Genomic DNA, 16,188 nt, shown 5'->3' on the forward strand with positions numbered 1-16,188 from the left:
TATAGTGTCTATCTTTCAGATCTGCCAACCAGGCACGGTGGGTAACAGGTAACTGTGTTTCCACCAAGCTGTTCCAGGCCTGGAGTGGCACGCTGGAGCTTCCAGAGGCTTGTAGACCTGAAGCAGTGTGCTGTGGTAAGTAATTATCACACACATGTATACTCACTCACTCTGTTATGTTGTATAATTATTTTCACTTAACAAAATTGTTCCTCTCTCTTTTAGATCTGTTAGCGCAACCACAGTCCTCACAGCTGCAGTCGTCTGACCCTGCACCTGCTACACCGGCCACGACAGATGATATAGGTAATTATCACATCCATGTATACACACATGCATACTCTCCCTCACATACTCTCCCTCACATACTCTCCGACATCCGCATAGCGGTGGAACTGTCTTTGAGCTGTCAAATTGGCTGCATGGGGTCGTATTAACAGAAATCTCATGCTGCCCTGTTTACAAGTTAGAATACTGCAATTTGAGATGTAATCTACACCTCGATTAGGCTGATAGAAATCCACATGATTTAGTTTAATGATTTAGAATTTGAGTGTCATTAATTCTATGTAACATGCAAATTCAGAACGAGAAAGTGTAACGTGAGTAGGACGGGTGTAGTTTCGTGACAATGATCAAAAGCAGCTGCTTCCTGATTTGACAGATCCAACGCAGTTGCACCTCAGACACCACCAAAACATCAGCTATGTGGGTGTCGGATATCGCCGGTTAACGCTTGATCTGATCGAATCTAGGCCTTACACTCATTCTGTCTGTTTAGTTGTATGATTACTGTCAGTTAATACAATTGTGCCTCTCTCTTTTAGATCTGCCACCCCCAGCAGTTCAGCTGCAGTCACAGTAGTCCTCTGCTGTGGTATTTCATTTACCGGCTGCACCAGTTCTTACTACACTGGCTGCGAAGGGAGAAACTTTTGAGGATTCCCAGATGGATACAGGTCATTCAGAATTATATTACATAAACATACGCTCACTCCCTCACACCAACAACTGTTTACCTACTGTCACTTTGTGCCTCTCTCTTTCAGATCTGCCATGCACTCCACCACTGCCCCTGATAGCCTCACCCAGAAGTGCATACACCGGGTCTATCACGATTGATAAAGCAGAGATAGGTGGCTGACAAGGAAAAATAAAACAACATCCCACACACACACACACATTATCCCCAATGTAAATACATTGTAATTACTTCATTATTTTATTTTAGGATTGGAGATATCTACACCTACATATTCATTATCAATAACTACATAATTACTCTAAGAATCTTTCCAATCAGTGTGATTGATAATATTGTAAGAGTATTGCTTAATTTGTAGTTTGAGAAAACTCAGTGTGCTTTTTTGAGTTGAAAAACATTCTTCTCTCACACACACACACACACACACACACACACACACACACACACACACACACACACACACACACACACACACACACACACACACACACACACACACACACACACACACACACACAATCTTAATAATGTAAATACATTATTTAATGTTTTTAGAGGGTGGATCTGTCACGGTTCATGAATCCACTGCCTCTCTCTCTCTCTCTCTCTCTCTCTCTCTCTCTCTCTCTCTCTCTCTCTCTCTCTCTCGTGTTTGTGTGGGCGTGGTTCCCAATCTCGGCCTGATTGTCTGTGCCAGCTGGAATCACTTATCTTCCCTTTATATGTTCTGTAACCAGTGTTTCTTGTTGTCAGATCGTTGTTACTTCTCTGAGGTTGTGTCGTGTGTCCGTGCTCATCTCTCACCGCCCTTGTGTGGATTATCTGCTGTGCTCCCTCCTACCCATCCGGACACACTCCCCTGGATTTCTCAGCACGCTATCATCGGAAGATGCGCCCTAGTCCCTAGGTCGGATTCCGTCTGAGTACAGTCTGTCTGTCCTGTTGCTGCTGTAAACTGTATTCATTAAACCATCGTTGCTTGCATCTTGCATCCGCCTCTGTATTGTCACAGAACGATCTGACCTGACCATGGATGCAGCGAGTTCAACGAGTCTGACCGAATTCATTTCCCGCAGTATCACGAGAATGGATCAACAAGAGGAGAACATCTCCAGCACAGGTCGGGCAGTACAAGCCCTTGCGACGCAGGTATCCCAGCTGACCCAACAATTACAACATCTGAGGGGTCTCGATGCGCCACCTACACCGGCAGTTCAACCCGCCCCGCCAGAGCCGGATTCCCAGCTAGAGCCACGGCTACCGACACCAGAGGGTTATTCAGGTGATCCTGACTATTGCAGAGCTTTTCTTACGAGATGTTCCATGCAATTCTCGTTGCAGCCACGGACCTTCAACCGTGAACAGTCTAAGGTAGCATTCGTACTCACACTGCTATCAGGCAAAGCGGCTCTTTGGGGAACGGCGGTGTGGGCGAACCAGGACCCATGCTGCACCTCTTTCCAGACACTCTCCGAGGAGATGAGAAGGGTCTTCGATCGGGCCGTGGCGGGTAGGGAGGCGGCCAGACTACTCGCTGACCTTCGCCAAGGAGACCGTTCAGTATCGGAATACTCCATCCAATTCCGCACTCTGGCCGCAGAGTGTCAGTGGAACGAGGAGGCGCAGTGGGACATGTTCCTGCATGGGCTGGAGGACCGGATCCAGAAGGAGATTTATGTTCTGGACCTTCCCAGGAATTTAAATGGACTAGTGGAACTAGCCTTGAGGGTCGACGCTCGTCTGAGTCGTATTGGCCGCCGAGCATGCCCTAACAGACCGTATAACGACACGGAGGGCTGGCATGCCAGCGGCGGGAACACGGCCAGTTCAGCCTCCGCTCACGAACCCATGCAGCTGGGGAGAGCTCGCCTCTCCCGGGAAGAGAGGGAGAGGCGGAGATCCCAAGGACTCTGTCTCTACTGTGGTAGAGCGGGCCACTTTATCCACTCCTGCCCGGTAAAAGATCAGGCCCGGTAGTAAGCATGAGGCTACTATCGGGTGGTGTCACCACAGAGAAGACCTCATCATCTACTCTCCTCCCGGTAAGACTAAGATGGGCCACCCACACGCACGACACCCAAGCCTTACTGGACTCAGGAGCAGAGGGTAATTTCATGGACTTCAAGCTCGCTCACAAACTCCAGATTCCTATCACCTCACTCTCGCACAAGATATCCGTCAACGCTCTCAATGGTCAAGAACTCCCCAACATTTCTCACACCACTGAACCTATCACACTCATCACTTCTGGCAATCACACTGAGACACTATCATTTCTACTCATGGACTCACCCCTTGCACCATTAGTTCTCGGCCACCCTTGGCTCACCCAACACAACCCCAGAGTTGACTGGGGTCATAACTCTATATCCATGTGGAGTAACATGTGCCTTGAGTCCTGTTTGGTGTCTGCTTGTTCGTCTGTGTCTGATTCTGTGTTTCTAGAGGAGGCAGTGGATTTGTCTAACGTGCCCGTTGAATACTTCGACCTGAAGGAGGTGTTCAGTAAGTCCCGTGCTGCTTCTCTTCCTCCGCATCGTCCCTATGACTGTGCAATAGAATTATTGCCAGGTGAGTCTCCGCCTAAAGGCAAGTTATATTCACTCTCTGTTCCTGAGAGGGAGGCTATGGAGAGATACATCTCTGATTCTCTGGCATCTGGATTCATTCGTCCTTCCTCTTCTCCAGCGGGGGCGGGGTTCTTCTTTGTGGGGAAGAAGGACGGTTCTTTGCGTCCTTGCATTGATTACCGTGGGTTGAATAACATCACAGTGAAGAATACCTATCCCTTACCGTTGATGTCCTCAGCCTTTGAAAGGTTACAGGGAGCATCCGTGTTCACTAAGTTGGATTTACGGAATGCATATCATTTGGTTCGTATAAGGGGGGGGGGACGAATGGAAGACCGCGTTTAACACCCCCAGAGGGCACTTCGAATATTTGGTCATGCCTTTTGGGCTATCCAACTCCCCAGCGGTTTTCCAGGCACTCGTCAATGATGTGCTGAGAGATATGATTGATCAGTTCATATATGTTTACCTGGATGACATACAGATTTTTTCTTCTTCTCTCCAGGAACACGTTCAGCACGTCAGACGAGTGCTTCAGAGGTTGTTGGAGAATGGACTTTTTGTCAAGGCGGAGAAATGCATTTTTCATGCACAATCTGTTCCATTCCTAGGTTACATCGTCTCGACTGAAGGTATTCGCATGGATCCTGACAAGGTTAAGGCTGTGGTGGATTGGCCAAGCCCAGATTCCCGTAAGGCCCTACAGAGGTTTCTGGGATTCGCCAATTTCTACCGGCGTTTCGTTCGCAACTTTAGCCAGATAGTCGCTCCTCTTACCGCCTTAACCTCCCCCAGAGTGACGTTCAGGTGGTCCGATACAGCCGAGGCTGCATTCGCCAAACTCAAGAGCCGCTTTGTTTCGGCTCCCATCCTCATAGCTCCCGATCCCTCGCGTCAGTTCGTGGTGGAGGTGGACGCTTCAGAGGTGGGGGTAGGTGCGGTACTTTCCCAACGTTCCTCTTCTGACGACAAGATGCACCCTTGCGCGTTCCTTTCCCATCGGTTATCACCTGTGGAACGCAACTACGACATTGGCAACAGAGAGTTGTTGGCAGTGAAGTTAGCACTGGAGGAGTGGCGCCATTGGTTAGAGGGTTCGGGGGTACCTTTTATAGTTTGGACCGATCACAAAAATGTAGAATATATCAGAACCGCCAAGCGACTCAACTCCAGGCAGGCGCGGTGGGCACTCTTTTTCGGCCGTTTTGACTTCTCTCTCTCGTATCGCCCGGGTTCCAAGAATGTCAAACCCGATTCCCTTTCTCGCATTTTTGACCATTCCGAACGCCCATCCACTCCCGAGTGCATCCTACCCGGGACCCTAGTGGTTTCTTTAACCATTTATGTTCTTTAATACAGGGCCTACATACAAGTTCATTGGCTCCATTTATTTGAGGATTGTGTGTAATAAAGTAAATTCACAGTTAAAGCATCAGTTTGTTTTATTAGATATTTGAATGACAAAGGAAGTCGGCAGACCTGCAACCCTCTGGGAGTGTGTGCAGGTTTTGTCATCTGGAGCTGAAACGGGGCCCCAACAGCCCTCACATATGTACAGCGTTCCCAGGAGTGGCAAATATGTTTATTGTCCTGCAAAAGTATTTTTATTGTACCAAGGGCATTTCCTGGCTACCCATCCACATTGTTCAGGTCAAACTGATGTTTGTTCTCCACAGTGAATGTATGTAGCGACAAAAATCAGGGTGATTCATCAGGCAACCAAGGCCAAGGAATTGCAAGAGAGATGACCTGGAGGAAGTTCCAGACGTCAGCTTTTTATGTAGCAGAAAAGCACAGATGGGTGGCTAACAAGAACAATTAAAACATAGTCTGTAAATACATTATAATTACTCATTCATTTTATGCATGCTCCAATTTATTTTAGATATATAGGCCTACAGATTGTGTTATCCATTTCCATTGCTTACTCACAGTTGGTGGAGAGTGCATGTTTAGGAGAGATGGTGGCTGACAAGGAAAAATAAAACGCAACATGCACACACACGGTCTCCCACACATGTATGTGAATATGTAAAGTGCATTCGGAAATGATTCAGACCTCTACTTTTTCCACATTTTGTTATGTTACAGCCTGGTTCTAAAATTGATTAAATTGTTTTTTTGCCTTCAATCTACATAATACCCCATAATGACAAAGCAAAAAACATTTTTTTTTAAGTTTGAAAATGTATTACAAATAAAAAAGTTCAATCACATTTACATAAGTATTCAGACACTTTACTCAGTATGTTGTTGAAGCCCCTCAAGTCTTATTGGGTATGACGCTACAAGCTTGGCATACCTGTATTTGGGGAGTTTCTCCCATTTTTCTCTGCAGATCCTCTCAAGCTCTGTCAGGTTAGATGGGGAGCATTGTTACACACCTATTTTCAGGTCTCTCCAGAGATGTTCTATCGGGTTCAAGTCCAGGCTCTGGCTGGGCCAATCAAGGACATCCATTGTCTTGGCTGTGTGCCTAGGGTCGTTGTCCTGTTGGAAGGTGAACATTCACCCCAGTCTGAGGTCCTGAGAGCTCTAGAGCAGGTTTTCATCAAGGATCTCTCTGTACTTTGCTCTGTTCATCTTTCCCTCAATCCTGACTAGTCTCAGATCCTGCCGCTGAAAAACATCTCCACAGCATGATGCTACCACCACCATGCTTCACCGTAGGGAAAGGGGCATACCTAGTCAGGAGTACAGCTGAATGCATTCAACTGAAATGTGTCTTCCGCATTTAACCCAACCCCTCTGAATCAGAGAGGTGCGGGGGGCTGCCATCCACGTCTTAGTCGCCCAGAGGGTTAACTGCCTTGCTCAGGAGCAGAACAGATGGTGCCAGGTTTCCTCCAGACGTGATGACATTCAGGCCAAAGAGTTCAATCTTGGTTTAATCAGACCAGAGAATCTTGTTTCTCATGGTCTGAGTCCTTTAGGTGCCTTTTGGCAAACTCCAAGCGGTCTGTCATGTGCCTTTTACTGAGGAGTGGCTTCCGTCTGCCCACTCTACGATAAAGGCCTGATTGGTGGAGAGTGGCAGCGATGGTTGTCCTTCTGGAAGGTTCTCCCATCTCCACAGAGTTACTCTGGAGCTCTGTCAGCGGGACCATCGGTTTCTTGGTCACCTCCCTGACCAAAGCCCTTCTCACCCGATTGCTCAGTTTGGCCGGCGGCAAGCTCTAGGAACAGTCTTGGTGGTTCCAAACTTCTTCCAGTTAAGAATGATGGAGGCCACTGTGTTCTTGGGGCCCTTCAATGCCACACACATTTGTTGGTACCCTTCCCAATATCTGTGCCTCGACACAATCCTGTCTTGGCACTCTACGGACAATTCCTTCGACCTCCTGGCTTGGTTTTTGCTCTGACATGCACTGTCATCTGTGGGAGGAAGGAATTGTCCGTAGAGTGCCAAGACAGGATTGTGTCGAGGCACAGATATTGGGAAGGGTACCAACAAATGTGTGTGGCATTGAAGGGCCCCAAGAACACAGTGGCCTCCATCATTCTTAACTGGAAGAAGTTTGGAAGTGTGCCTTTCCAAATTGTGTCGAATCAATTGAATTTACCACAGGTGGACTCCAATCAAGTTGTAGAAAAATCTCAGGGATGATGAATGGAACATGGTGCACCGGAGCTCAATTTTTAGTCTCATAGCAAAGGCTCTGAATACTTATTTAAATAAGATACCTGTATTTTTTTGTAATAAATTCGCAAACATTTCTAAAAACCTGTTTTCACTTTGTCATTATGGGGTAGTGTGTAGATTGATGAGGAATTTTTTTTATTTAATACATTTTAGAATGTTTTAATTTAATCAAATTTAGAATAAAGGTATAACTTTCCGAATGCACTGTAAATAAATTGTAATTAGTTGTTTATTTTATGTACGCTCCATTTCATATGTGGATAGTTTGTGGGGAAATTGTGTGCTTTTGTCTGAGTTACAAAACATGACTCTCACAGACCCAATGTAAATAAATAAAATAAACACGTTATGTATGTTCCATTTGATTTGAGGAAAATGTAATAATATAATATGCAATAAAGTACATTCACAGTTAAAGCAATGTCTTTGGTTTATTGGATATTTCTCCAAATAAAACTTGTGATCAAAAGGAAGTCGGCAGAACTGCAACCCTCGGAGCATGTGCAGGTTGTCATCTGGATCTGAAAAATAGAGAGATGGAGGGAGGGGAGGAAGTGTGCAGTTCAAAGGTTTATCATTAATAACTGACAATAGAGTGATCACTATTTACTGTATTGTGATTGTTTAGTGTTTTACTTACTCAACAGTAGTGCCCCAAGGTGGGATCGAACCGTGTCTACAAAGCAGCAGAAAATGTCAAATAAGGTCACCAAAGTTTCCTTGAAGTCTGTACAGATCTGGCTTTTTAGTGCGGGCCGGCTTTAGTCTTGGTGAAATGGAAGAAGACTAACTATTGTGACCTCGAAGAAATAGAGAACTAAATTCAGTTCACCCTCTATTGCCCTTTCTACCACGATATACACTTGTCCTTATTCCAGAAAGCTCACCACATATACTCTGGCATTATGTGGCTGAGCGATGAGGAGAAACTGATTTTTTGTTGTTGTCCATGGTGTATTTCCTTTTGCAGAATTTGTAGTTAAAGCCTGCAATAAAAGAAAAAGGGAGACCTAAATAAAATATATATTTTTAGCTCCTATATAGCAAATGCCACGTATGTATAGATTGTGTGTAGGCCTGTCTCTGTGCCAGACTGGGTTCAAATGCCTTTCCATATATTTTTTTCAGTATTTATTTGTAGTTTTTTTATATACAGTGCCTTGCGAAAGTATTTGGCCCCCTTGAACTTTGCGACCTTTTGCCACATTTCAGGCTTCAAACATAAAGATATAAAACTGTATTTTTTTGTGAAGAATCAACAACAAGTGGGACACAATCATGAAGTGGAACGACATTTATTGGATATTTCAAACTTTTTTAACAAATCAAAAACTGAAAAATTGGACGTGCAAAATTATCTTGCCCCCTTAAGTTAATACTTTGTAGTGCCACCTTTTGCTGCGATTACAGCTGTAAGTCGCTTGGGGTATGTCTCTATCAGTTTTGCACATCGAGAGACTGAAATGTTTTCCCATTCCTCCTTGCAAAACAGCTCGAGCTCAGTGAGGTTGGATGGAGAGCATTTGTGAACAGCAGTTTTCAGTTCTTTCCACAGATTCTCGATTGGATTCAGGTCTGGACTTTGACTTGGCCATTCTAACACCTGGATATGTTTATTTTTGAACCATTCCATTGTAGATTTTGCTTTATGTTTTGGATCATTGTCTTGTTGGAAGACAAATCTCCGTCCCAGTCTCAGGTCTTTTGCAGACTCCATCAGGTTTTCTTCCAGAATGGTCCTGTATTTGGCTCCATCCATCTTCCCATCAATTTGAACCATCTTCCCTGTCCCTGCTGAAGAAAAGCAGGCCCAAACCATGATGCTGCCACCACCATGTTTGACAGTGGGGATGGTGTGGTCAGGGTGATGCGCTGTGTTGCTTTTACGCCAAACATAACGTTTTGCATTGTTGCCAAAAAGTTCAATTTTGGTTTCATCTGACCAGAGCACCTTCTTCCACATGTTTGGTGTGTCTCCCAGGTGGCTTGTGGCAAACTTTAAACGACACTTTTTATGGATATCTTTAAGAAATGGCTTTCTTCTTGCCACTCTTCCATAAAGGCCAGATTTGTGCAATACTATGGACAGAGTCTCCCACCTCAGCTGTAGATCTCTGCAGTTCATCCAGAGTGATCATGGGCCTCTTGGCTGCATCTCTGATCAGTCTTCTCCTTGTATGAGCTGAAAGTTTAGAGGGACGGCCAGGTCTTGGTAGATTTGCAGTGGTCTGATACTCCTTCCATTTCAATATTATCGCTTGCACAGTGCTCCTTGGGATGTTTAAAGCTTGGGAAATGTTTTTGTATCCAAATCCGGCTTTAAACTTCTTCACAACAGTATCTCGGACCTGCCTGGTGTGTTCCTTGTTCTTCATGATGCTCTCTGCGCTTTTAACGGACCTCTGAGACTATCACAGTGCAGGTGCATTTATACGGAGACTTGATTACACACAGGTGGATTGTATTTATCATCATTAGTCATTTAGGTCAACATTGGATCATTCAGAGATCCTCACTGAACTTCTGGAGAGAGTTTGCTGCACTGAAAGTAAAGGGGCTGAATAATTTTGCACGCCCAATTTTTCAGTTTTTGATTTGTTAAAAAAGTTTGAAATATCCAATAAATGTCGTTCCACTTCATGATTGTGTCCCACTTGTTGTTGATTCTTCACAAAAAAATACAGTTTTATATCTTTATGTTTGAAGCCTGAAATGTGGCAAAAGGTCGCAAAGTTCAAAGGGGGCGAATACTTTCGCAAGGCACTGTATACACACATGTTTACTGCTCTAGGATTATAGTTATTGCTTGGATAACCTTATTTACTATTATATATTGATTTCTTATTCACTGGAAGAATTATCACTGAATTATCATAGTGAATAATTGTAATCCTTGTTTGTGTCAATTAATGGGTTGCCAACTGGGGATTTGACACGAAAATAAAATGTAATTCATTCATTCCAGTTTGTCAACAAATTAATAATTGATATGTTGGATTCATATAAACCACACATCTAGGTTAAAGATTAGCACTAAATCAAATTTTGATTTAGTCATATTAACTTAGATTTTTGGTTGCGATGGAGACACAAATCCAACATATACATTATTAATTTGTAGACAAACTGAAATTAAGGCCAGACTAAGTCAGTGGAACAGATGGAACTATCCAAGCAGAAGATCCAAACATCTCCTTCAATATGTTGATATTTGGTTGTTTAGACAACCAAACATAATTCAATATCCAGTTTGTCTTTAGGTTGCCGCTAGATCAACAGATAGGTCCACCACAGCATCATAATAACAAGAGGCCTATTGCAACCATCGATGGCACTATATTATCACCAATTGAGAGCTCGTTATGTGCCATCAATACCATCAATATGTGCTAAATTCACTCCCACAGCTGATCTCAAATGCAACCATTATTGGTCACCTCTACCGCCCCTAAAATATGTTGGTCTCGCCTAAGTCAGAGATCCATTTCTAATGACGAGATGATCATGTCTTAGCCCTAACAGTGAGAGTCGTCCCAAAGGCAGGAAAGCAGGCGACGAGTTTAGGTCTGCATATCAAACCTATAGAAACGCATTGGGCTTATTTTGGCGAGAGAGAGCCTTCTCTTTCTGCCTGCCTTAGTCCTAATTGCAACCAAAGTCTTTCAATATATGTTCGCCCTCTGGTTTGCATTGTCTTCGAGCAATTTAGTCCTTTAAAAAATTAAAAAACAGACTAAGGGCAATTTATCTATTTTACAAGTATTCTGTACAATAGAAATAAAGTATATCATTTTTGGCCATTCACAAGGCTCATTTGAATTTCCTGATGCACCATGAATATGCACTGCAACAAAAGAGTTCAAATTAAGATCCGACATATGTATTTAGTTAAGAGATCTCTAAATAATCGTTTTCATTATAGCACATTGGTAGAAGTCAGTGACAAAACCCTGGATTGGAAAGCAAATGGATAGCTGTAGATTAATTAACTCTCAAGTAGGAGACGCTGCCCAGCCTATTGGTTTTTATATATTTTTTAAGTACCGAAGAAAAAAAGTTACGTTGTTTCAAAAGGTACAAATTCAACATATTTTATACATGCGTTTGTCTATGTTGAAAATTGGTTACCATGATGACATACTCCTGTTTGTTGAAATCTCACCCTCAAAACAATTTTGGATTACTTTTTTCAAATCCATTGTATTTTCCACTAGATTCCATGTCACAATATGTTGATTCAACCAGTTTGTGCCCAGTCGGTATCTTTTGACAATTGCTTACACTGTGCCAATGTATCCCCAGCCCCACCCCCTTCCACTATCCATCCATCCTTCCTCATTAGTAATTAGACTAGATGATTAGCACAATTGGGTCTGTAATGAGTCTATATCATAACCAGATCCAAATGGCAGGGGCAGTCAGAATCAGTGTTCTAAATGGCACTCTACTCCTTATATTGTGCACTACTTTTGACCAGGGCCCATAGGGCTGTGGTCAAAAGTAGTGCACTATGTAGGGAATAGGGTGCCATTTGGGACACAAACTCAATTCATCATCATACAGTATGGCGGGTTAATGAGGCCAATGACAGGATTAAGGCTAAGACTCTTCTTAGTATCCATCTCAGAGATTCTCTTCAAGTCCAAGTTAAGACCACATACCGCCTGCTGCACTAAATAGACATAACTGCCTGCTGTCAGGCTGCCTACATCAGCATTACATGCTTGGTGTGTGTGTGTGTCTACACACGTCTAAGTCTGTGTTTGTGGCAATACCATACCAGACGCCCTAGTACACCAGATGATGATGATGATCCTCAACATTTAGAGAAAGTTCTTAGTAAGGGAAGCCGACTGACAGGCCAGGATCACAGGCCATTAATAGAAATCGGACCGTATCTTCAGGTGTGACAAACTGTAAACACAGATTGTCCATACTCAGGAACACTTTGGGGGTTGGGTTTGTTTCATCAACTGTAATTTTCAGGAAACCAATTACATTGTATTTACTACAATACTGTGTGTGTGTGTGTGTGTGTGTTTGCTTTAGAGTGTACTCTTCCCTCCTTTGCTTGTTTATTATAGACAATTCTGAATTAACAGGCTAAAAATCAATGGTTTTAATATAGGTAATATAGTAATCTTTGTTTAAAACTATGATTTAGCAGGGTTTGCTTAGAGAAAAGGTCCTATCAGTATGTGTGTGTACTAACTGCTTACAGTGACTTCAAAATAACCTTATAGTGGAAGGGAGGTGTTGCTTCTGATTAAAAACTAGAAAGTACTAACGTTTCATGGTTAAACACACACGGAGGATCGAACACAATAGTATAAATGAAAGGAAATTAACAACAGAACAGAATGTTCAGTGTTTGCCCAGGTTCTGAGGTAGAGATCTGAGAGGTTTTAAACAGGGCTCTTACTGCTGGAGCTTGGGTCGTGTTCAGTAGGCATGCCATGGAAGAAAATAGTGGAGAGGTACCAACCGGACTTGCAAAATGTTTTGCTATGGTGTGCACTAATGAACACGACCCCATTGCTAGTACATGTAGCCTACTGTATGTTGCAAGAAAAAGTCACAAAAGCTTGATGTAGAATAAACCTTTAAATAAATTGTTTGACATTAGTTTCACATATTAAAATGATATTTTCAACCATTTCCACTCATGTTGGCTTGCTCTGGTAATTTATTGGCTAACAGTAGGCACAAAGAGAGGAGGCTCAGCTCAGGCCACAAACCAACATGGGACAACAAAACAGGAGTGGTCAGAAAAATCAGGGTCGGTCTGAGAAATGTAGCTGCACCATACTACTGTAGCAATCAGACCTATAGGATGCCATATCCTTCACGTTAACATACACACATGTATTGTAAGTACAAGAATGTTTGTGCATTTACTGAAAAGCCGATGTGTTGTGTGTTAGGGCTGGTGCAGAATTGTTTGAATTAATGTAGGATCTTAGTCATTCGGTTTACTGCCCTTGTGTGTTGTTTGTCCAATGTGTTGATCCGATGTATTGTGAGCATTGCCATAAATAAATATACATTCTAAGAGACATTTGGTCTATGTCTCAAATGTCACCCTATTCCCTATGTAGTTTACTACAAAATTGACTAGGGCCCATATGGCTTTTGACCATGGTTATTGCTAACCAGGCTGAAATTATGAACAGTATGTTTGGTTGGCATAACGACAACATGTATAACGCAGAACATTCAATGATGCTAGTGTTGTCATTTATACAATTCAGTAAAAACATTACAGCTTGTTATTAAGTCAAACATTCAATAAATCCCCAAAATGTAATGTTGAAGAAATCCACAAATAAAAAACAACATTGGAATGTCCAAGTGTTAAAAGCTATTATAAATAGCACTTAAACTTTTAGCCACAAAATTAAGACAAAAGTAGTCACAAACAATAACAAAACATGAGTTAAGGTAGTCACAAACAAGTTAAACAAAACAAACATAAAATATGACACAAAAAAATGCAAATGACAAAAATGGGACAAAATTGAAATCCCAATAAAATGTCCAACATTTTGACACCTACCGGTTCTATTTCCATTTGTGATTTGGTGATTTCAATGCACTTGAGCATCCTTCACAAAAAAAATCTACTGTTTCAAAAGTACAACAGCAAAGATTTACAGTAGTATCTGCAACACCTTTGGAATCAAATACGGACGGACACGGGGAGCTAAAAATGTCCTTAGAATCCTTTATCTTGTTTTAGTCTAAATCCAAAATACTACATTTGCAATCTTGTGTCTAATACCACATAACATTTAACCTTTACTATCCTACTGCAGCAGTACAATATGTGATATTTTAACTTACTGAACACCTAATGGTGTTGGAGGGCCAGTGGGAGGCACTCTTTCCTCTAGTCTAAAAAAATATCCCAATGCCCCAGGGCAGACACTGCCCTGTGTAGGGTGCCGTCTTTCGGATGGGACGTTAAAACGGGTGTCCTGACTCTCTGAGGTCATTAAAGATCCCATGGCACTTATAGTAAGAGTAGGGGTGTTAACCCCGGTGTCCTGTCTAAATTACCAATCTGGCCCTCAAACCATCACGGTCACCTAATAATCCCCAGTTTACAATTGGCTCATTCATCCCCCTCCTCTCCCCTGTAACTATTCCCCAGGTCGTTGCTGCAAATGAGAACATGTTCTCAGTCAACTTACCTGGTAAAATAACGGATAAATAAAATAAAAACCTAATGATATTATTCCAAAGACTGTTGCAAATATCAGTGCTCACATTGATTCCCAAATGTATAAAGCAGTTCATAGTAGTCATACTGATCTAGGAATAGGTCCATATACTCTGTTATCTATTATACTCTAAGTCAAAACAGATCCTAGATCAGCACTCCTACTCTGAGATGCTTTGTGAATACATACTCATTCCAGGTTTTTCATTTATTTGACTATTTTCTACATTGTAGAATAATAGAAGACATCAAAACGATGAAATTACACATATGGAATCATGTAGTAACAAAAAGAAAAAGTTAAACAAATCAAATTATATTTTAGATTTGAGACTCTTCAATGTAGCCACCATTTGCCTTGATGACAGCTTTGCACTCTTGGCATTCTCTCAACTAGCTTCATCTGGAATGCTTTTCCAACAATCTTGAAGGAGTCCCCACATATGCTGAGCACTTGTTGGATGCTTATCCTTCACTCTGCGGTCCAACTCATCCCAAGCCATCTCAAATGGGTTGAGATCGGCTGATTGTGGAGGCCAGGTCATCTGATGCAGCACTCCATCACTCTCATTTTTGTTCAAATAACCCTTACACAGCCCGGAGGTGTGTTTTGGGTCATTGTCCTGTTAAAAAACAAATTACTGTCCCACTAAGCGCAAACCAGATGGGATGGCGTATCGCTGCAGAATGCTGTGGTAGCCATGCTGGTTAAGTGTGCCTTGAATTCAAAATAAGAATCAGACAGCGTCACCAGGAAAGCACCCCCACACCTCCCCCACGCTTCATGGTGGGAACCACACATGTGGAGATCATCCGTTCACCTACTCTGCGTCTCACAAAGACACCGTGGTTGGAACCAAAAAATCTCAAAGTTGGACTCATCAGACCAAAGGACAGATTTCCATTGCTCATGTTTGTTGGCCCTAGCAAGTCTCTTCTTCTTATTAGTGTCCATTAGTAGTGGTTTCTTTGCAGCAATTTGGCCATGAAGGCCTGATTCATGCAGTCTCCTCTGAACAGTTGATGTTGAGATGTGTCTGTTACTTGAACTCTGTGAATCATTAATTTGGGGTGCAATGAGAGGTGCAGTTAACTTCTGCAGCAAAGGTAACTCTGGCTCTTCTTTTCCTGTGGCAGTCCTCATGAGAGACAGTTTCATCATAGCGCTTGATGGTTTTTGCAACTGCACTTAAAGAAACATTAAAAGTTATTGACATTTTCTTGATTGACTGACCTCAGTGTGTGTCTAGAGAAGCTACTGTATGCGTTCCAAATGGCACCCTATTTCCTTTATAGTGCACAACCTTTAACAAAAGGTAGTGCACTATAAAAAAGTATTTAGTCAGCCACCAATTGTGCAAGTTCTCCCACTTAAAAAGATGAGAGAGGCCTGTAATTTTCATCATAGGTACACTTCAATTATGACAGACAAAATGAGAAAAAATCCCCCCAGAAAATCACAATGTAGGATTTTTTATGAATTTATTTGCAAATTATGGTGGAAAATAAGTATTTGGTCAATAACAAAAGTTTCTCAATACTTTGTTATATACCCTTTGTTGGCAATGACAGAGGTCAAACGTTTTCACACACTGTTGCTGGTATTTTGGTCCATTCCTCCATGCAGATCTCCTCTAGAGCAGTGATGTTTTGGGGCTGTTGCTGGGCAACACAGACTTTCAACTCCCTCCAAAGATTTTCTATGGGGTTGAGATCTGGAGACTGACTAGGTCACTCCAGGACCTTGAAATGCTTCTTACAAAGCCAC

The 16,188-nt window shown here is 42.6% G+C and overlaps 1 long non-coding RNA gene across 1 annotated transcript; it reads left to right on the forward strand.

Annotated features, from left to right (window-relative positions):
• Window positions 1-16: 16 nt before the first annotated feature.
• On the forward strand, window positions 17-1,148 carry LOC109872365 (uncharacterized). The gene is made up of 4 exons (XR_004205876.1): window positions 17-135; window positions 226-306; window positions 828-959; window positions 1,050-1,148. It is a non-coding gene; the product is annotated as an uncharacterized LOC109872365 (long non-coding RNA).
• The last annotated feature ends 15,040 nt before the right edge of the window (window positions 1,149-16,188 follow it).

The sequence above is a fragment of the Oncorhynchus kisutch genome, linkage group LG27, assembly GCF_002021735.2.
Source record: "Oncorhynchus kisutch isolate 150728-3 linkage group LG27, Okis_V2, whole genome shotgun sequence".
In the NCBI taxonomy this organism is placed as follows: Eukaryota; Metazoa; Chordata; class Actinopteri; order Salmoniformes; family Salmonidae; genus Oncorhynchus; species Oncorhynchus kisutch.